Genomic DNA, 12888 nt, shown 5'->3' on the forward strand with positions numbered 1-12888 from the left:
CAAAGGCGGAGGTAGCGGTCCTGCTGCTGGGTTGTTGCCCTCCTACGGCCTCCTCCACGTCTCCTGATGTACTGGCCTGTCTCTTGGTAGCACCTGCATGCTCTGGACACTACGCTGACAGACACAGCAAACCTTTTTGCCACAGTTCGCATTGATGTGCCATCCTGGATGAATTGCACTACCTGAGCCACTTGTGTGGGTTGTAGACTCCGTCTCATGCTACCACTAGAGTGAGAGCACCGCCAGCATTCAAAAGTGACCAAAACATCAGCCAGGAAGCATAGGAACTGAGAAGTGGTCTGTGGTCACCACCTGCAGAATCACTCCTGTTTTGGGGGGTGTCTTGCTAATTGCCTATAATTTCCACCTTTTGTCTATTCCATTTGCACAACAGCATGTAAAATTTATTGTCAATCAGTGTTGCTTCCTAAGTGGACAGTTTGATTTCACAGAAGTGTGATTGACTTGGAGTTACATTGTGTTGTTTAAGTGTTCCCTTTATTTTTTTGAGCAGTGTATATACAGTGTGTATGTACTGTATGTATATATATACAGTGTGTATGTATGTATATTATTGTTCTGCTCTAGGGATGTAATTATTGTTTGCATCACCTTATTTACTATTATGTATTGATTTTTACCTTCCATTTTCATTATTCATGTGATGCGCAGTGCAGAGAACACTGGAAGGAGAATTATCATTTAATTTCCACAGTGAATTATTGTAATGCTTGCTTATGTGGCAATTAATAACCCCATAAGGGAAGGGTTGCCAGTTGGCGATTTGACACAGAAATAACATTTCATTAATTTGTTCTTAATTTTTCATTCATATTATTTAATTAAAGATTTTCTGCGTACCCCTAATATCACTTTCCACCCTGTTAGTTTGTTGTAATTCCTAGAGCAAAATAGAGAACACCATCGTGTTCGTACGAGTCTCAGTTTACAATAGAGTGGTATCATAATAGTTTGTTGGCCAAACCGTTTCCAACTCTACACAACATTTTGTGAGAAGACAGATTTTCGGGATGTCTCATGTTCTGACAAACACCACTCTAGCTCTGACAACTAGATCATAATGAATTAGATGACATGGAGGGTGACCTGATCCTAGATCATAATGAACCAGATTACATGGAGAGGGGACCTGATCCTAGATCAGCTCTGAGACACTTCCTTTATGAATAAGGGCCCAGGAGTCACCAGGACCAACTGTAAATTGCTCTGGATAAGAGCGTCTGCTCAATGACTAAAATGTAAATGTAAAATGAGTTGACAGGACGGTCACAGCCACACGTTCACTGGTTAGGTAGGACAAAATATAACTGTTAGATAGGAGCAACAGTAAAGATACATGCCCTCAATGGGAAGTGACATTAATCCATAAATACAGAGCACAAGTACAACCCTTTTATATAAACCTTTTAAGGTAGTAAGAAAATAAACATTCAATTAATATTTCAATTAAGAAGTCTTGAATTACCAATAAATCACCTGCTAGCAATAGCTAGCGTGACATTACAGTGCACTGATTGACGGTGCTAGTTAGCTCGTCATTAACATTGCTAGCTAAGCTAGCAGACACTAGATAAACTTGCAGAAATATGCTTTAAATACAACATAAACATATACATTGTCACATTCGCTTTTGACTTTGCGATATATGAACTCGTTTTCCAAATACACTATTGTGTTATACAGTTATGTCCAGCAGGAGACGTGCTCTCAGAATATCTCAGACTGAACAGCAGGCAGACCAACTTTCCAAATAGGGGAGAAGCACTCAAAACCCACTACTTGTTCTTTCAAGGAAAATAATACAAAAATGGTAAGTCTGAAGACCTCTCGTATTACCAACCTTACTACAATGGCAGCAAATATTTTTTTATGAATTCGACAACACATAATGAAAGGAATCTTTATTCATATCACCCCTCTTTCTTAGGTGAATGGTTTCACCCACTACTCTACCCGGAACTGCGGTGTTCTCTGATATCCACGTTGCGCGCATCGCGAGTGAGGTTGATGGAAACTACATTTTCACTTTGTCACACATGCACCGTTGAAATCCTGTTCACGAGTATCCCTGTAGCCATAAATAAACATAATTTAATTTAAATTCATATGGGTTGAATTGAATAGTAACTGAAATCTGGACACTGACTCTAGGCCTATAAACTAATCTAATATGAACTGCAGAATTATGCATTTCTTGCATTTAAATGAAACAACAAATGTTAATTTAGTTTGGGGAACAGGGGTTAATTTAGTCTGGGGAACATGTTCATTTAGTCTGGGGAACAGGGGTGGGTAAATATGATTTATTTCAGTATCTCTTGAGATAATGTGAATGAGAGTGTAAGGTGTTATCTCTGACACTATGATGCAAGCAGACAGTATCTCTTGAGATAATGTGAATGAGCGTGTAAGGTGTTATCTCTGACACTATGATGCAAGCAGACAGTATCTCTTGAGATAATGTGAATGAGAGTGTAATGTGTTATCTCTGACATTAGGATGCAAGCAGACAGTATCTCTTGAGATAATGTGAATGAGAGTGTAAGGTGTTATCTCTGACACTATGATGCAAGCAGACAGTATTTCTTGAGATAATGTGAATGAGAGTGTAAGGTGTTATCTCTGACACTATGATGCAAGCAGACAGTATCTCTTGAGATAATGTGAATGAGAGTGTAAGGTGTTATCTCTGACACTATGATGCAAGCAGACAGTATCTCTTGAGATAATGTGAATGAGAGTGTAAGGTGTTATCTCTGACACTATGATGCAAGCAGACAGTATCTCTTGAGATAATGTGAATGAGAGTGTAAGGTGTTATCTCTGACACTATGATGCAAGCAGACAGTATCTCTTGAGATAATGTGAATGAGCGTGTAAGGTGTTATCTCTGACACTATGATGCAAGCAGACAGTATCTCTTGAGATAATGTGAATGAGAGTGTAATGTGTTATCTCTGACATTAGGATGCAAGCAGACAGTATCTCTTGAGATAATGTGAATGAGAGTGTAAGGTGTTATCTCTGACACTATGATGCAAGCAGACAGTATCTCTTGAGATAATGTGAATGAGAGTGTAAGGTGTTATCTCTGACACTATGATGCAAGCAGACAGTATTTCTTGAGATAATGTGAATGAGAGTGTAAGGTGTTATCTCTGACACTATGATGCAAGCAGACAGTATTTCTTGAGATAATGTGAATGAGAGTGTAAGGTGTTATCTCTGACACTATGATGCAAGCAGACAGTATCTCTTGAGATAATGTGAATGAGAGTGTAAGGTGTTATCTCTGACACTATGATGCAAGCAGACAGTATCTCTTGAGATAATGTGAATGAGAGTGTAAGGTGTTATCTCTGACACTATGATGCAAGCAGACAGTATTTCTTGAGATAATGTGAATGAGAGTGTAAGGTGTTATCTCTGACACTATGATGCAAGCAGACAGTATCTCTTGAGATAATGTGAATGAGAGTGAAAGGTGTTATCTTTGACACTATGATGCAAGCAGACAGTATCTCTTGAGATAATGTGAATGAGAGTGTAAGGTGTTATCTCTGACACTATGATGCAAGCAGACAGTATCTCTTGAGATAATGTGAATGAGAGTGTAAGGTGTTATCTCTGACACTATGATGCAAGCAGACAGTATTTTCAACCTCATCAGAAACGTGTTTCATCATTTTCTCAGCTTTTCTGTTCCTTAAAACCGTTCAGACTGATGACATTTGGACATTTTGCACAGGAACAATCTTTCCACTGTTCTGGAGTTATTGCGTTTTCTCCCCGGTCCCTTAACTAAACCCTTCAGACTGATGACATTTGGACATTTTGAAAAGGAACAATCTTTCCACTGTTCTGGAGTTATTGTGTTTTCTCCCCGGTCCCTAAACTAAACCCTTCATACTGATGACATTTGTACATTTTGCACAGGAACAATCTTTCCACTGTTCTGGAGTTATTGTGTTTTCTCCCCGGTCCCTAAACTAAACCCTTCATACTGATGACATTTGGACATTTTGAAAAGGAACAATCTTTCCACTCTTCTGGAGTTATTGTGTTTTCTCCCGGTCCCTAAACTTAAACGGTCAACTTTACCGGTGTTAACTAGTAGATTACTAATGCATTAATTCTATCAATGTAAAACATTATTCTGGAGAGCACTACTTTATTTAGTCTGTCAATGTAAAACATTATTCTGGAGAGAACTACTTTATTTAGTCTATCACTGTAAAACATTCTGGAGATCACTACTTTATTTAGTCTATCAATGTAAAACATTATTCTGGAGAGCACTACTTTATTTAGTATTCTGGGGCAACAAGTTATGACAGAAGAGAAGCTGCATGTATCAAACTATAATTGACAAACAAATGGCCTACCAAATGTAGAAAATTATAAACAGAAAGGTATCTAAATTAGGGGTAAAAGTAGCCAGTAGGCTACACGGTCCAGTACAGAGTATCAGATAAATACATTATTACAGTGGATCAAACTGCACAAGTAGCCTACTTTAAGAAGTGATTTGTTTTGACAATCAGATGAGAACATCATCACACAACACATATGATATGTGAAACAGCCTGAGCAGACCACAGAAACAACAGAACATGGGATAAGATGTGATGAGAACATCATCACACAATACATATGATATGTGAAACAGCCTGAGCAGACAGCAGAAACAACAGTACATGGGATAAGATGTGTACATACATCTCAAAAACAGAATATTTGAGTATCCCGAATAATAACGGGATATTGGTGCGCATGTAAATGTGGTCACTGTTGTTGTAAAGTCTAGTTACAGAAGCTGTGTACTACCATCTAGTGGAGTCACCAATAAAACACTATTATCAGGTTGGAACAGAAAGTCAATTTGTTATTTTGTACAGGATCCATTTTGAGACGACAGAGCAGAAAACACTATATGGAGAGAAATGACAAATAAAGTAAGTATTTCTGAAAAATAATTTATTCTAAAGGACAGAGTAAGATAATTAATACCTGGAATGAGATATTGCTAGTTCGTAGAACTGCTACTTGAGCTGCTGACAGACAGCAGTATGATATGTTGGATAAAAGAATACAGACAGACAAAAATGTCAAGTTCAATAGCCTTGTTCAAGCATTGTACAAGTCCCTACACATAGAGTCCAGGGAACAGCCCAGCTAGTCGATTACCTATCAACTACACTCCGTAACATCATCCTTTTCAATAGAAAGTGCAAACATAACGGCACAACATTAAGTTCTTAACAGTCAAGTCATAACAATTGAAAAAGACTTACATTTTCTTTTTACTTCAGTTGTCGTCTTCCTCTTTTTTGTGTGTTTTTTTTGTAAATAAAACAGAGGACACGTTAATTCTCTGTAGGCACTTGCCCAGCCTCCAACGTCCTGTGTGGTCTTCCGGTAGCAGTTGTATCCCTATCGTTGAAGGGGGGGTTCGCCCAGGGAGCCATACAAGCTAGAACCGCCACTGTCTGGAGGGCAGGTAGTTTACCCCGGTTGATGCGTTGTGCAGACCCCACTACCCTCTGGAGAGCCCTGCGGTTGTGAGCGGTGCAGTTGCCGTACCAGGGGGTGATACAGCCCGACAGGTTGCTCTCAATTGTGCACCTGTAAAAGTTAGTGAGGGTTGTTGGTGACAAGCCACATTTTTTCAGCCTCCTGAGGTTGGTTGCCCCTTCTTCACCACACTGTCTGTGTGCGTGGACCATTTTAGTTTGTCGGTGATATGTACACAGAGGAACTTTCCACCTTCTTCACTACTGTCCCATCGATGTGGATAGGGGGTGCTCCCTTTGCTGTTTCCTGAAGTCCACGATCATCTCCTTTGTTTTGTTGACGTTGAGTGAGAGGTTATTTTCCTGACACCACACTCTGAGGGCTCTCACCTCCTCCCTGTCGTCATTGTTGGTAATCAAGCCTACCACTGTAGTGTTGGATGCAAACTTGATGATTGAGTTTGAGGCGTGCATGGCAACACAGTCGTGGGTGAACAGGGAGTACAGGAGGGGGCTGAGGACGCACCTTTGTGGGGCCCCAGTGTTGAGGGTCAGAGGGGTGGAGATGTTGTTTCCTACCTTCACCACCTGGAGTGGCCCCTCAGGATGTCAAGGACACAGTTGCACAGGACCATGCTTTCCACCTGGCTACCCATACCCCGGTCAACAGCACTGTACCTCCCACAGCAACTCGCCCAAGCCTTCCCCATTTCTCCTTCTCCCAAATCCAGTCAGCTGATGTTCTGAAAGCTGCAAAATCTGGACCCCTACAAATCAGCCGGGCTAGACAATCTGGACCCTTTCTTTCTAAAATTATCTGCCGAAATTGTTGCCACCCCTATTACTAGCCTGTTCAACCTCTCTTTCGTGACGTCTGAGATTCCCAAAGATTGGAAAGCAGCTGCGGTCATCCCCCTCTTCAAAGGGGGAGACACTCTTGACCCAAACTGCTACAGACCTATATCTATCCTACCCTGCCTTTCTAAGGTCTTCGAAAGCCAAGTCAACAAACAGATTACTGACCATTTCGAATCCCACCATACCTTCTCCGCTATGCAATCTGGTTTCAGAGCTGGTCATGCGTGCACCTCAGCCACGCTCAAGGTCCTAAACGATATCTTAACTGCCATCGATAAGAAACAATACTGTGCAACCGTATTCATTGACCTGGCCATGCTTTCGACTCTGTCAATCACCACATCCTCATCGGCAGACTAGACAGCCTTGGTTTCTCAAATTATTGCCTCGCCTGGTTCACCAACTACTTCTCTGATAGAGTTCAGTGTGTCAAATCGGAGGGTCTGTTGTCCGGGCCTCTGGCAGTCTCTATGGGGGTGACACAGGGTTCAATTCTTGGACCGACTCTCTTCTCTGTATACATCAATGATGTCGCTCTTGCTGCTGGTGAGTCTCTGATCCACCTCTACGCAGACGACACCATTCTGTATACTTCTGGCCCTTCTTTGGATACTGTGTTAACAACCCTCCAGGCGAGCTTCAATGCCATACAACTCTCCTTCCGTGGCCTCCAATTGCTCTTAAATACAAGTAAAACTAAATAAATGCTCTTCAACCGAACGCTGCCTGCACCTGCCCGCCTGTCCAACATCACTACTCTGGACGGTTCTGACTTAGAATATGTGGACAACTACAAATACATAGGTGTCTGGTTAGACTGTAAAATCTCCTTCCAGACTCACATCAAACATCTCCAATCCAAAGTTAAATCTAGAATTGGCTTCTTATTTCGCAACAAAGCATCCTTCACTCATGCTGCCAAACATACCCTTGTAAAACTGACCATCCTACCAATCCTCGACTTCAGCGATATCATTTACAAAATAGCCTCCAATACCCTACCCAATAAATTGGATGCAGTCTATCACAGTGCCATCTGTTTTGTCACCAAAGCCCCATATACTACCCACCACTGCGACCTGTACGCTCTCGTTGACTGGCCCTCGCTTCATACTCGTCGCCAAACCCACTGGCTCCAGGTCATCTCCTAGCACCTAGTCGCTGCTAGGTAAAGTCCCCCCTTCTCAGCTCGCTGGTCACCATAGCAGCACACACCTGTAAAACGCGCTCCAGCAGGTATATCTCTCTGGTCAGCCCCAAAACCAATTCTTCCTTTGGCCGCCTCTCCTTCTAGTTCTCTGCTGCCAATGACTGGAACGAACTACAAAAATCTCTGAAACTGGAAACACTTACCTCCCTCACTAGCTTTAAGCACCAGCTGTCAGAGCAGCTCACAGATTACTGCACATTATACACAGCCAATCTATAATTTATCCCAAACAAATACCTCTTTCCCTACTGTATTTATTTATTTATTTTGCTCCTTTGCACCCCATTATTTCTATCTCTACTTTGCACATTCTTCCACTGCAAATCAACCATTCCAGTGTTTTACTTGCTATATTGTATTTACTTCGCCACCATGGCCTTTTTTGCCTTTACCTCCCTTATCCTTTTCTCAAAAGGGGGTGGTGTTTGCACTTTGTAATAATTTCGTTCCCAAATTAACCTCTACCGAGTACCTAACCCGGATTCGGGAGCACCCCCCACCCCCCCCCCCACACTGATTAGCATCGTTAGCATAGCGTCACAATTAAATAGTAGCATCTAAATATCATTAAATCACAAGTCCAAGACACCCAATGAAAGACACAGATCTTGTGAATAAAACCACCATTTCAGATTTTTTAAATGTTTTACAGGGAAGACACAATATGTAAATCTATTAGCTAAACACGTTAGCAAAAGATACCATTTTCTTACTCCAACAGTTTTTTCCTGCGTCAGTAGCTATCACTAATTCGACTAAATGAAAATATATATAGCCACTAACCAACAAACAAATTCATAAGATGACAGTCTGATAACATATTTATGGTATAGCATAGTTTTTTTTTTTTAAATGTGCATTTTTCAGGTATAAATCACAGTTCTACATTGCAGCTGCAATCTGATATAGTGCTGATGCAGCCAGAACAATTACAGAGACCAACTTCATATAACTAATTACTTGTCTTAAAACATTTCAGAAAAAATACACAGCGTACAGATATTGAAAGCCCAACATCTGGTGAATCCAAACAATATTTCAGATTTATTAAATGTTTTATAGCGAAAACAAAATGTAGCGCTAAATTAGCATAGCCACGCCAGCCAGAACCAGCTGGGCGCGCCCGACCAGTTCACATGCACGACAGATATATGAAATAACATCGTAAATTGGGTCTTACTATTGCTGATCTTTCATCAGAATGTTGATAAAGGTGTCCTTAGTCCTGATGAGTCGTTCAATCCATTCACAATGGCAACTTTCCCTCTTCATTTAGCGTAGGTACTGGTCGACTAGCACGGTTCTGTCCAAAGTTAAAAAACTCACAGAACGGAACACGGCAAAACTCCCGAAAAAATTCAAATAATCTGATTAAACTATATTGAAAAAACATACATTAAGATGATATGGTCACATGTATCAAACAAACTTCGAGACGGGGATAGTTTTCATCCGTAACCGCAGCATAACAAAAGACAATTGCACCTCTAAAACGCGCGTTTCAGAAAACCGGAAGTTGTCGGTCACGCTAAAGAAATAGGTCTTATTTCACGTCAGTACAAGATAAACAAAAAATTTCTCCTCTGACGTCTTCCTGACACCCAGAGGAAGACGAATGAAGTGTGTTTCGGGTCATAGGTGGCGTGACCATATATAGGCAGAGCGTTGAAGCGAGCATACACATCTTGCAATCTTCTTCTTGCTCAGGGAAAGTGCTGTCAAATGACTTGTGTTTCACTCAGAGACAAAATTGAAACGGTTTTAGAAACCATAGCTTGTTTTCTATCCAATGGTATATGGTTATATGCATATAGTAACAGCAATAATTGAATAAGAGGCAGTTTAATCTGTAGAGGCAATTATACTAATGCGAAAACAGCACCCCCTGTATTCTCAAGAAGTTAAACTGCCTCGTACTCAATTCTTGCTCGTACAATATGCATATTATTATTACTATTGGATAGAAAACACTCTCTAGTTTCTAAAACCGTTTGAATTATATCTGTGAGTAAAACAGAACTCGAGTTGGAGCAATTTTCCTATGAGGATGTGAGAATGCTGAATTCTGCAGGCTGTTCTGAGGTCGGTTTATTAATTTGCCTGTCTTCTATTGGTTGAGATGCACTGCATACGCCTTCCCCTGGATGTCAGCGAATAGTGAGAATTGAAATGGAGTTGCTGGGCAGATCTGAGGCCTTATAAATGGGCTGGCAACGTGGGGTTCTCCCTTTCTTCTCTTAGCCATGAAGCAAAAAGGACCTCAGGATGTCGTTCTAGAAAGCTCCCGTTATAGCCCTTAGATATATCCGGCTCTGTTTTTATTCGATATAGGTGTTAAAGACATCATAATGTTGTTATTTTAAACCGAGTTATATCAGTTTATATCAGCATATTGCGATTTTCGGGTATTTATTTGTGCTGCGTTCTATGGACTTGGGCACAGTCTGGCCCACATGGCTAATGTTTACTGCTAATTCCAATGTTGAAGGCGACAATCTACAACCGAGCAACGATTCTTTTGGAAGAAGGACAACTTGCCCAAGATTCTGATGGGAGCTCATCAAAAAGTAAGAACTATTTATGATGTTAATTCCTTGTTCTGTTGAAAAATGTTAAACTCATATTCCGCCATTAATTTCGGTGCGGTCTCGCTTTAACGCACGCTGTATGTCGTAGTAACGTTAATTTTAAAAATCTAACACAGCGATTGCATTAAGAACTAATGTATCTTTCATTTGCTGTCCAACCTGTATTTTTTAGTCAAGTTTAGGATTAGTTAATGATTAGATTAGGTGCCTCTCCCAAGATTTCTCCCGACATATTGTTGGCAGCTTGGCTACTATTCTAATTGTATAACCACGATTTGTGCCGCTAAATATGCACATTTTCGAACAAACTCTATATGTATTGTGTAATATGATGTTATAGGACTGTCATCTGAAGAAGTTTGAGAAGGTTAGTGAAAAAATTTATATCTTTTGCTGGTTTATTCGTTATCGCTATTGTTGGCCTGAATCAATGCTGTTGTGTGGTTGGCTATTGTAGTAAGCTAATATAATGCTATATTGTGTTTTCGCTGTAAAACACTTAAAAAATCTGAAATATTGGCTGGATTTACAAGATCTTTGTCTTTCATTTGCTGTACGCTGTGTATTTTTCAGAAATGTTTTATGATGAGTATTTAGGTAATTCACGTTGGTCTCTGTAGTTATTCTAGTTGCTTTGGTGAGAGTTGTGATGGTGGCTGCAATGGTAAACTATGATTTATACCTGAAATATGCACATTTTTCTAACAAAACATATGCTATACAATAAATATGTTATCAGACTGTCATCTGATGAAGTTGTGTCTTGGTTAGTGGCTATTTATATCTTTATTTGGTCGAAATTGTGATAGCTACCTATGCAGGAAAGAAATGGTGGATAAAAAAAGTTGTGTCTTTTGCTATCGTGGTTAGCTAATAGATTTACATATTGTGTCTTCCCTGTAAAACATTTTAAAAATCAGAAATGATGGCTGGATTCACAAGATGTGTATCTTTAATCTGGTGTCTTGGACTTGTGATTTAATGATATTTAGATGCTAGTATTTACTTGTGACGCTATGCTAGGCTATGCTAGTCAGCTTTTTTACTGATGGGGGTCCTCCCGGATCCGGAATTGTGACCAAGTAGAAGTTATCTCACCTCACTTGCTCACATTGTATATAGACTTATTTTTCTACTGTATTATTGACTGTATGTTTGTTTTACTCCATGTGTAACTCTGTGTTGTTGTATGTGTCGAACTGCTTTGCTTTATCTTGGCCATGTCACAATTGTAAATGAGAACTTGTTCTCAACTTGCCTACCTGTTTAAATAAAGGTGAAATACATTTTTAAAAATGATGAGTTTGGAGGGTACTATGGTGTTGAATGCTGAGCTGTCGTCAATGAACAGCATTCTTACATAAGTATTCCTCTTGTCCAGATGGGATAGGCCAGTGTGCAGTGTGATGGCGATTGCATCGTCTGTGGCCTATTGGGGTGGTAAGCAAATTGGAGTGGGTCTAGGGTGACAGGTAGGGTGGAGGTGATATGATCCTTGACTAGTTTCTCAAAGCACTTCATGATGACAGAAGTGAGTGCTACGGGGCGATAGTCATTTAGTTCAGTTATCTTTGCTTTCTTGGGAACAGGAACAATGGTAGCCATCTTGAAGCATGTGGGGACAGCAGACTGCGATAGGGATTGATTGAATATATCTGTAAACACACCAACCAGCTGGTCTGCACATGCTCTGAGGACGCGGCTAGGGATGCCGTCTGGGCCGGCAGCCTTGCGAGGGTTAACTCGCTTAAATGTTTTACTCACTTCGGCCACGGAGAAGGAGAGTCCACAGTCTTTGGTAGCGGGCCACGTCGGTGGCGCTGTATTGTCCTCAAAGCGAGCAAAGAAGTTGCTTAATTTGTCTAGGAGCAAGACGTCGATATCCGTGACGGGGCTGGTTTTCTTTTTGTAATCCGTGATTGTCTGTAGACCCTGCCACATAGGTCTCGTGTTTGAGCCGTTGAATTGCGACTCTACTTTGTCTCTGTACTGACGCTTTGCTTGTTTGATTGCCTTACGGAGGGAATAACTACACTTTTTGTTTTCAGCCATGTTTCCAGTCGCCTTCTCATGATTAAATGCGGTGGTACGTGCTTTCAGTTTTGCACGAATGCTGCCATCAATCCACGGTTTCTGGTTAGGGAAGGTTATAATAGTCACAGTGGGTATAACACTTCCTTATGAACTCGCTCACCGAGTCAGCGTATATATCAATGTTATTGTCTGAGGTAACCCGGGACATATCCGAGTCCACGTGATCGAAGCAATCTTGAAACGTGGAATCCGATTGGTCAGACCAGTGTCAATTGCAGCAAGCTACTGGGTAACAGAAGCACTTCTTGCCTCAAAATCTCCTTGCTATTCATGTTAAATAAATTAATATGTCAATTTGTACTAAGCAAGCTGCTAAATCATCTTGCCCAGCCTACTGTAGTCTATCTGAAATAAAATGTAGGCCTATCAGGGGCAATTTTTTGGGCCTAGTTTTCAGGCCTTGTGGGCGGGTTTTGAGTAGTCATTGGGCTAGAATAAGTACTTGCATTAAATCACCTTACTGTTTGGATGTGTCTGTTAGTAAATGTTTTATTTCTAAGAGATAATGAATAAATGAGAACAATTGACATTCAATAATTAGTTGTCACTGTGTTAACCACAAGCAACATGCTGGATCTCTGTTTAGTTGTCACTGTGTTAACCA

The 12888-nt window shown here is 40.6% G+C and overlaps 1 protein-coding gene across 3 annotated transcripts in view; it reads left to right on the plus strand.

Annotated features, from left to right (window-relative positions):
• The window catches only part of LOC129853998 (uncharacterized), a 29396-nt gene that overhangs the window by 3810 nt on the left and 12698 nt on the right, over positions 1-12888 (plus strand). The gene's annotated exons all lie outside the window — the stretch shown is intronic.

The sequence above is a fragment of the Salvelinus fontinalis genome, chromosome 4 (genome assembly GCF_029448725.1).
Source record: "Salvelinus fontinalis isolate EN_2023a chromosome 4, ASM2944872v1, whole genome shotgun sequence".
Taxonomy (NCBI): Eukaryota; Metazoa; Chordata; class Actinopteri; order Salmoniformes; family Salmonidae; genus Salvelinus; species Salvelinus fontinalis.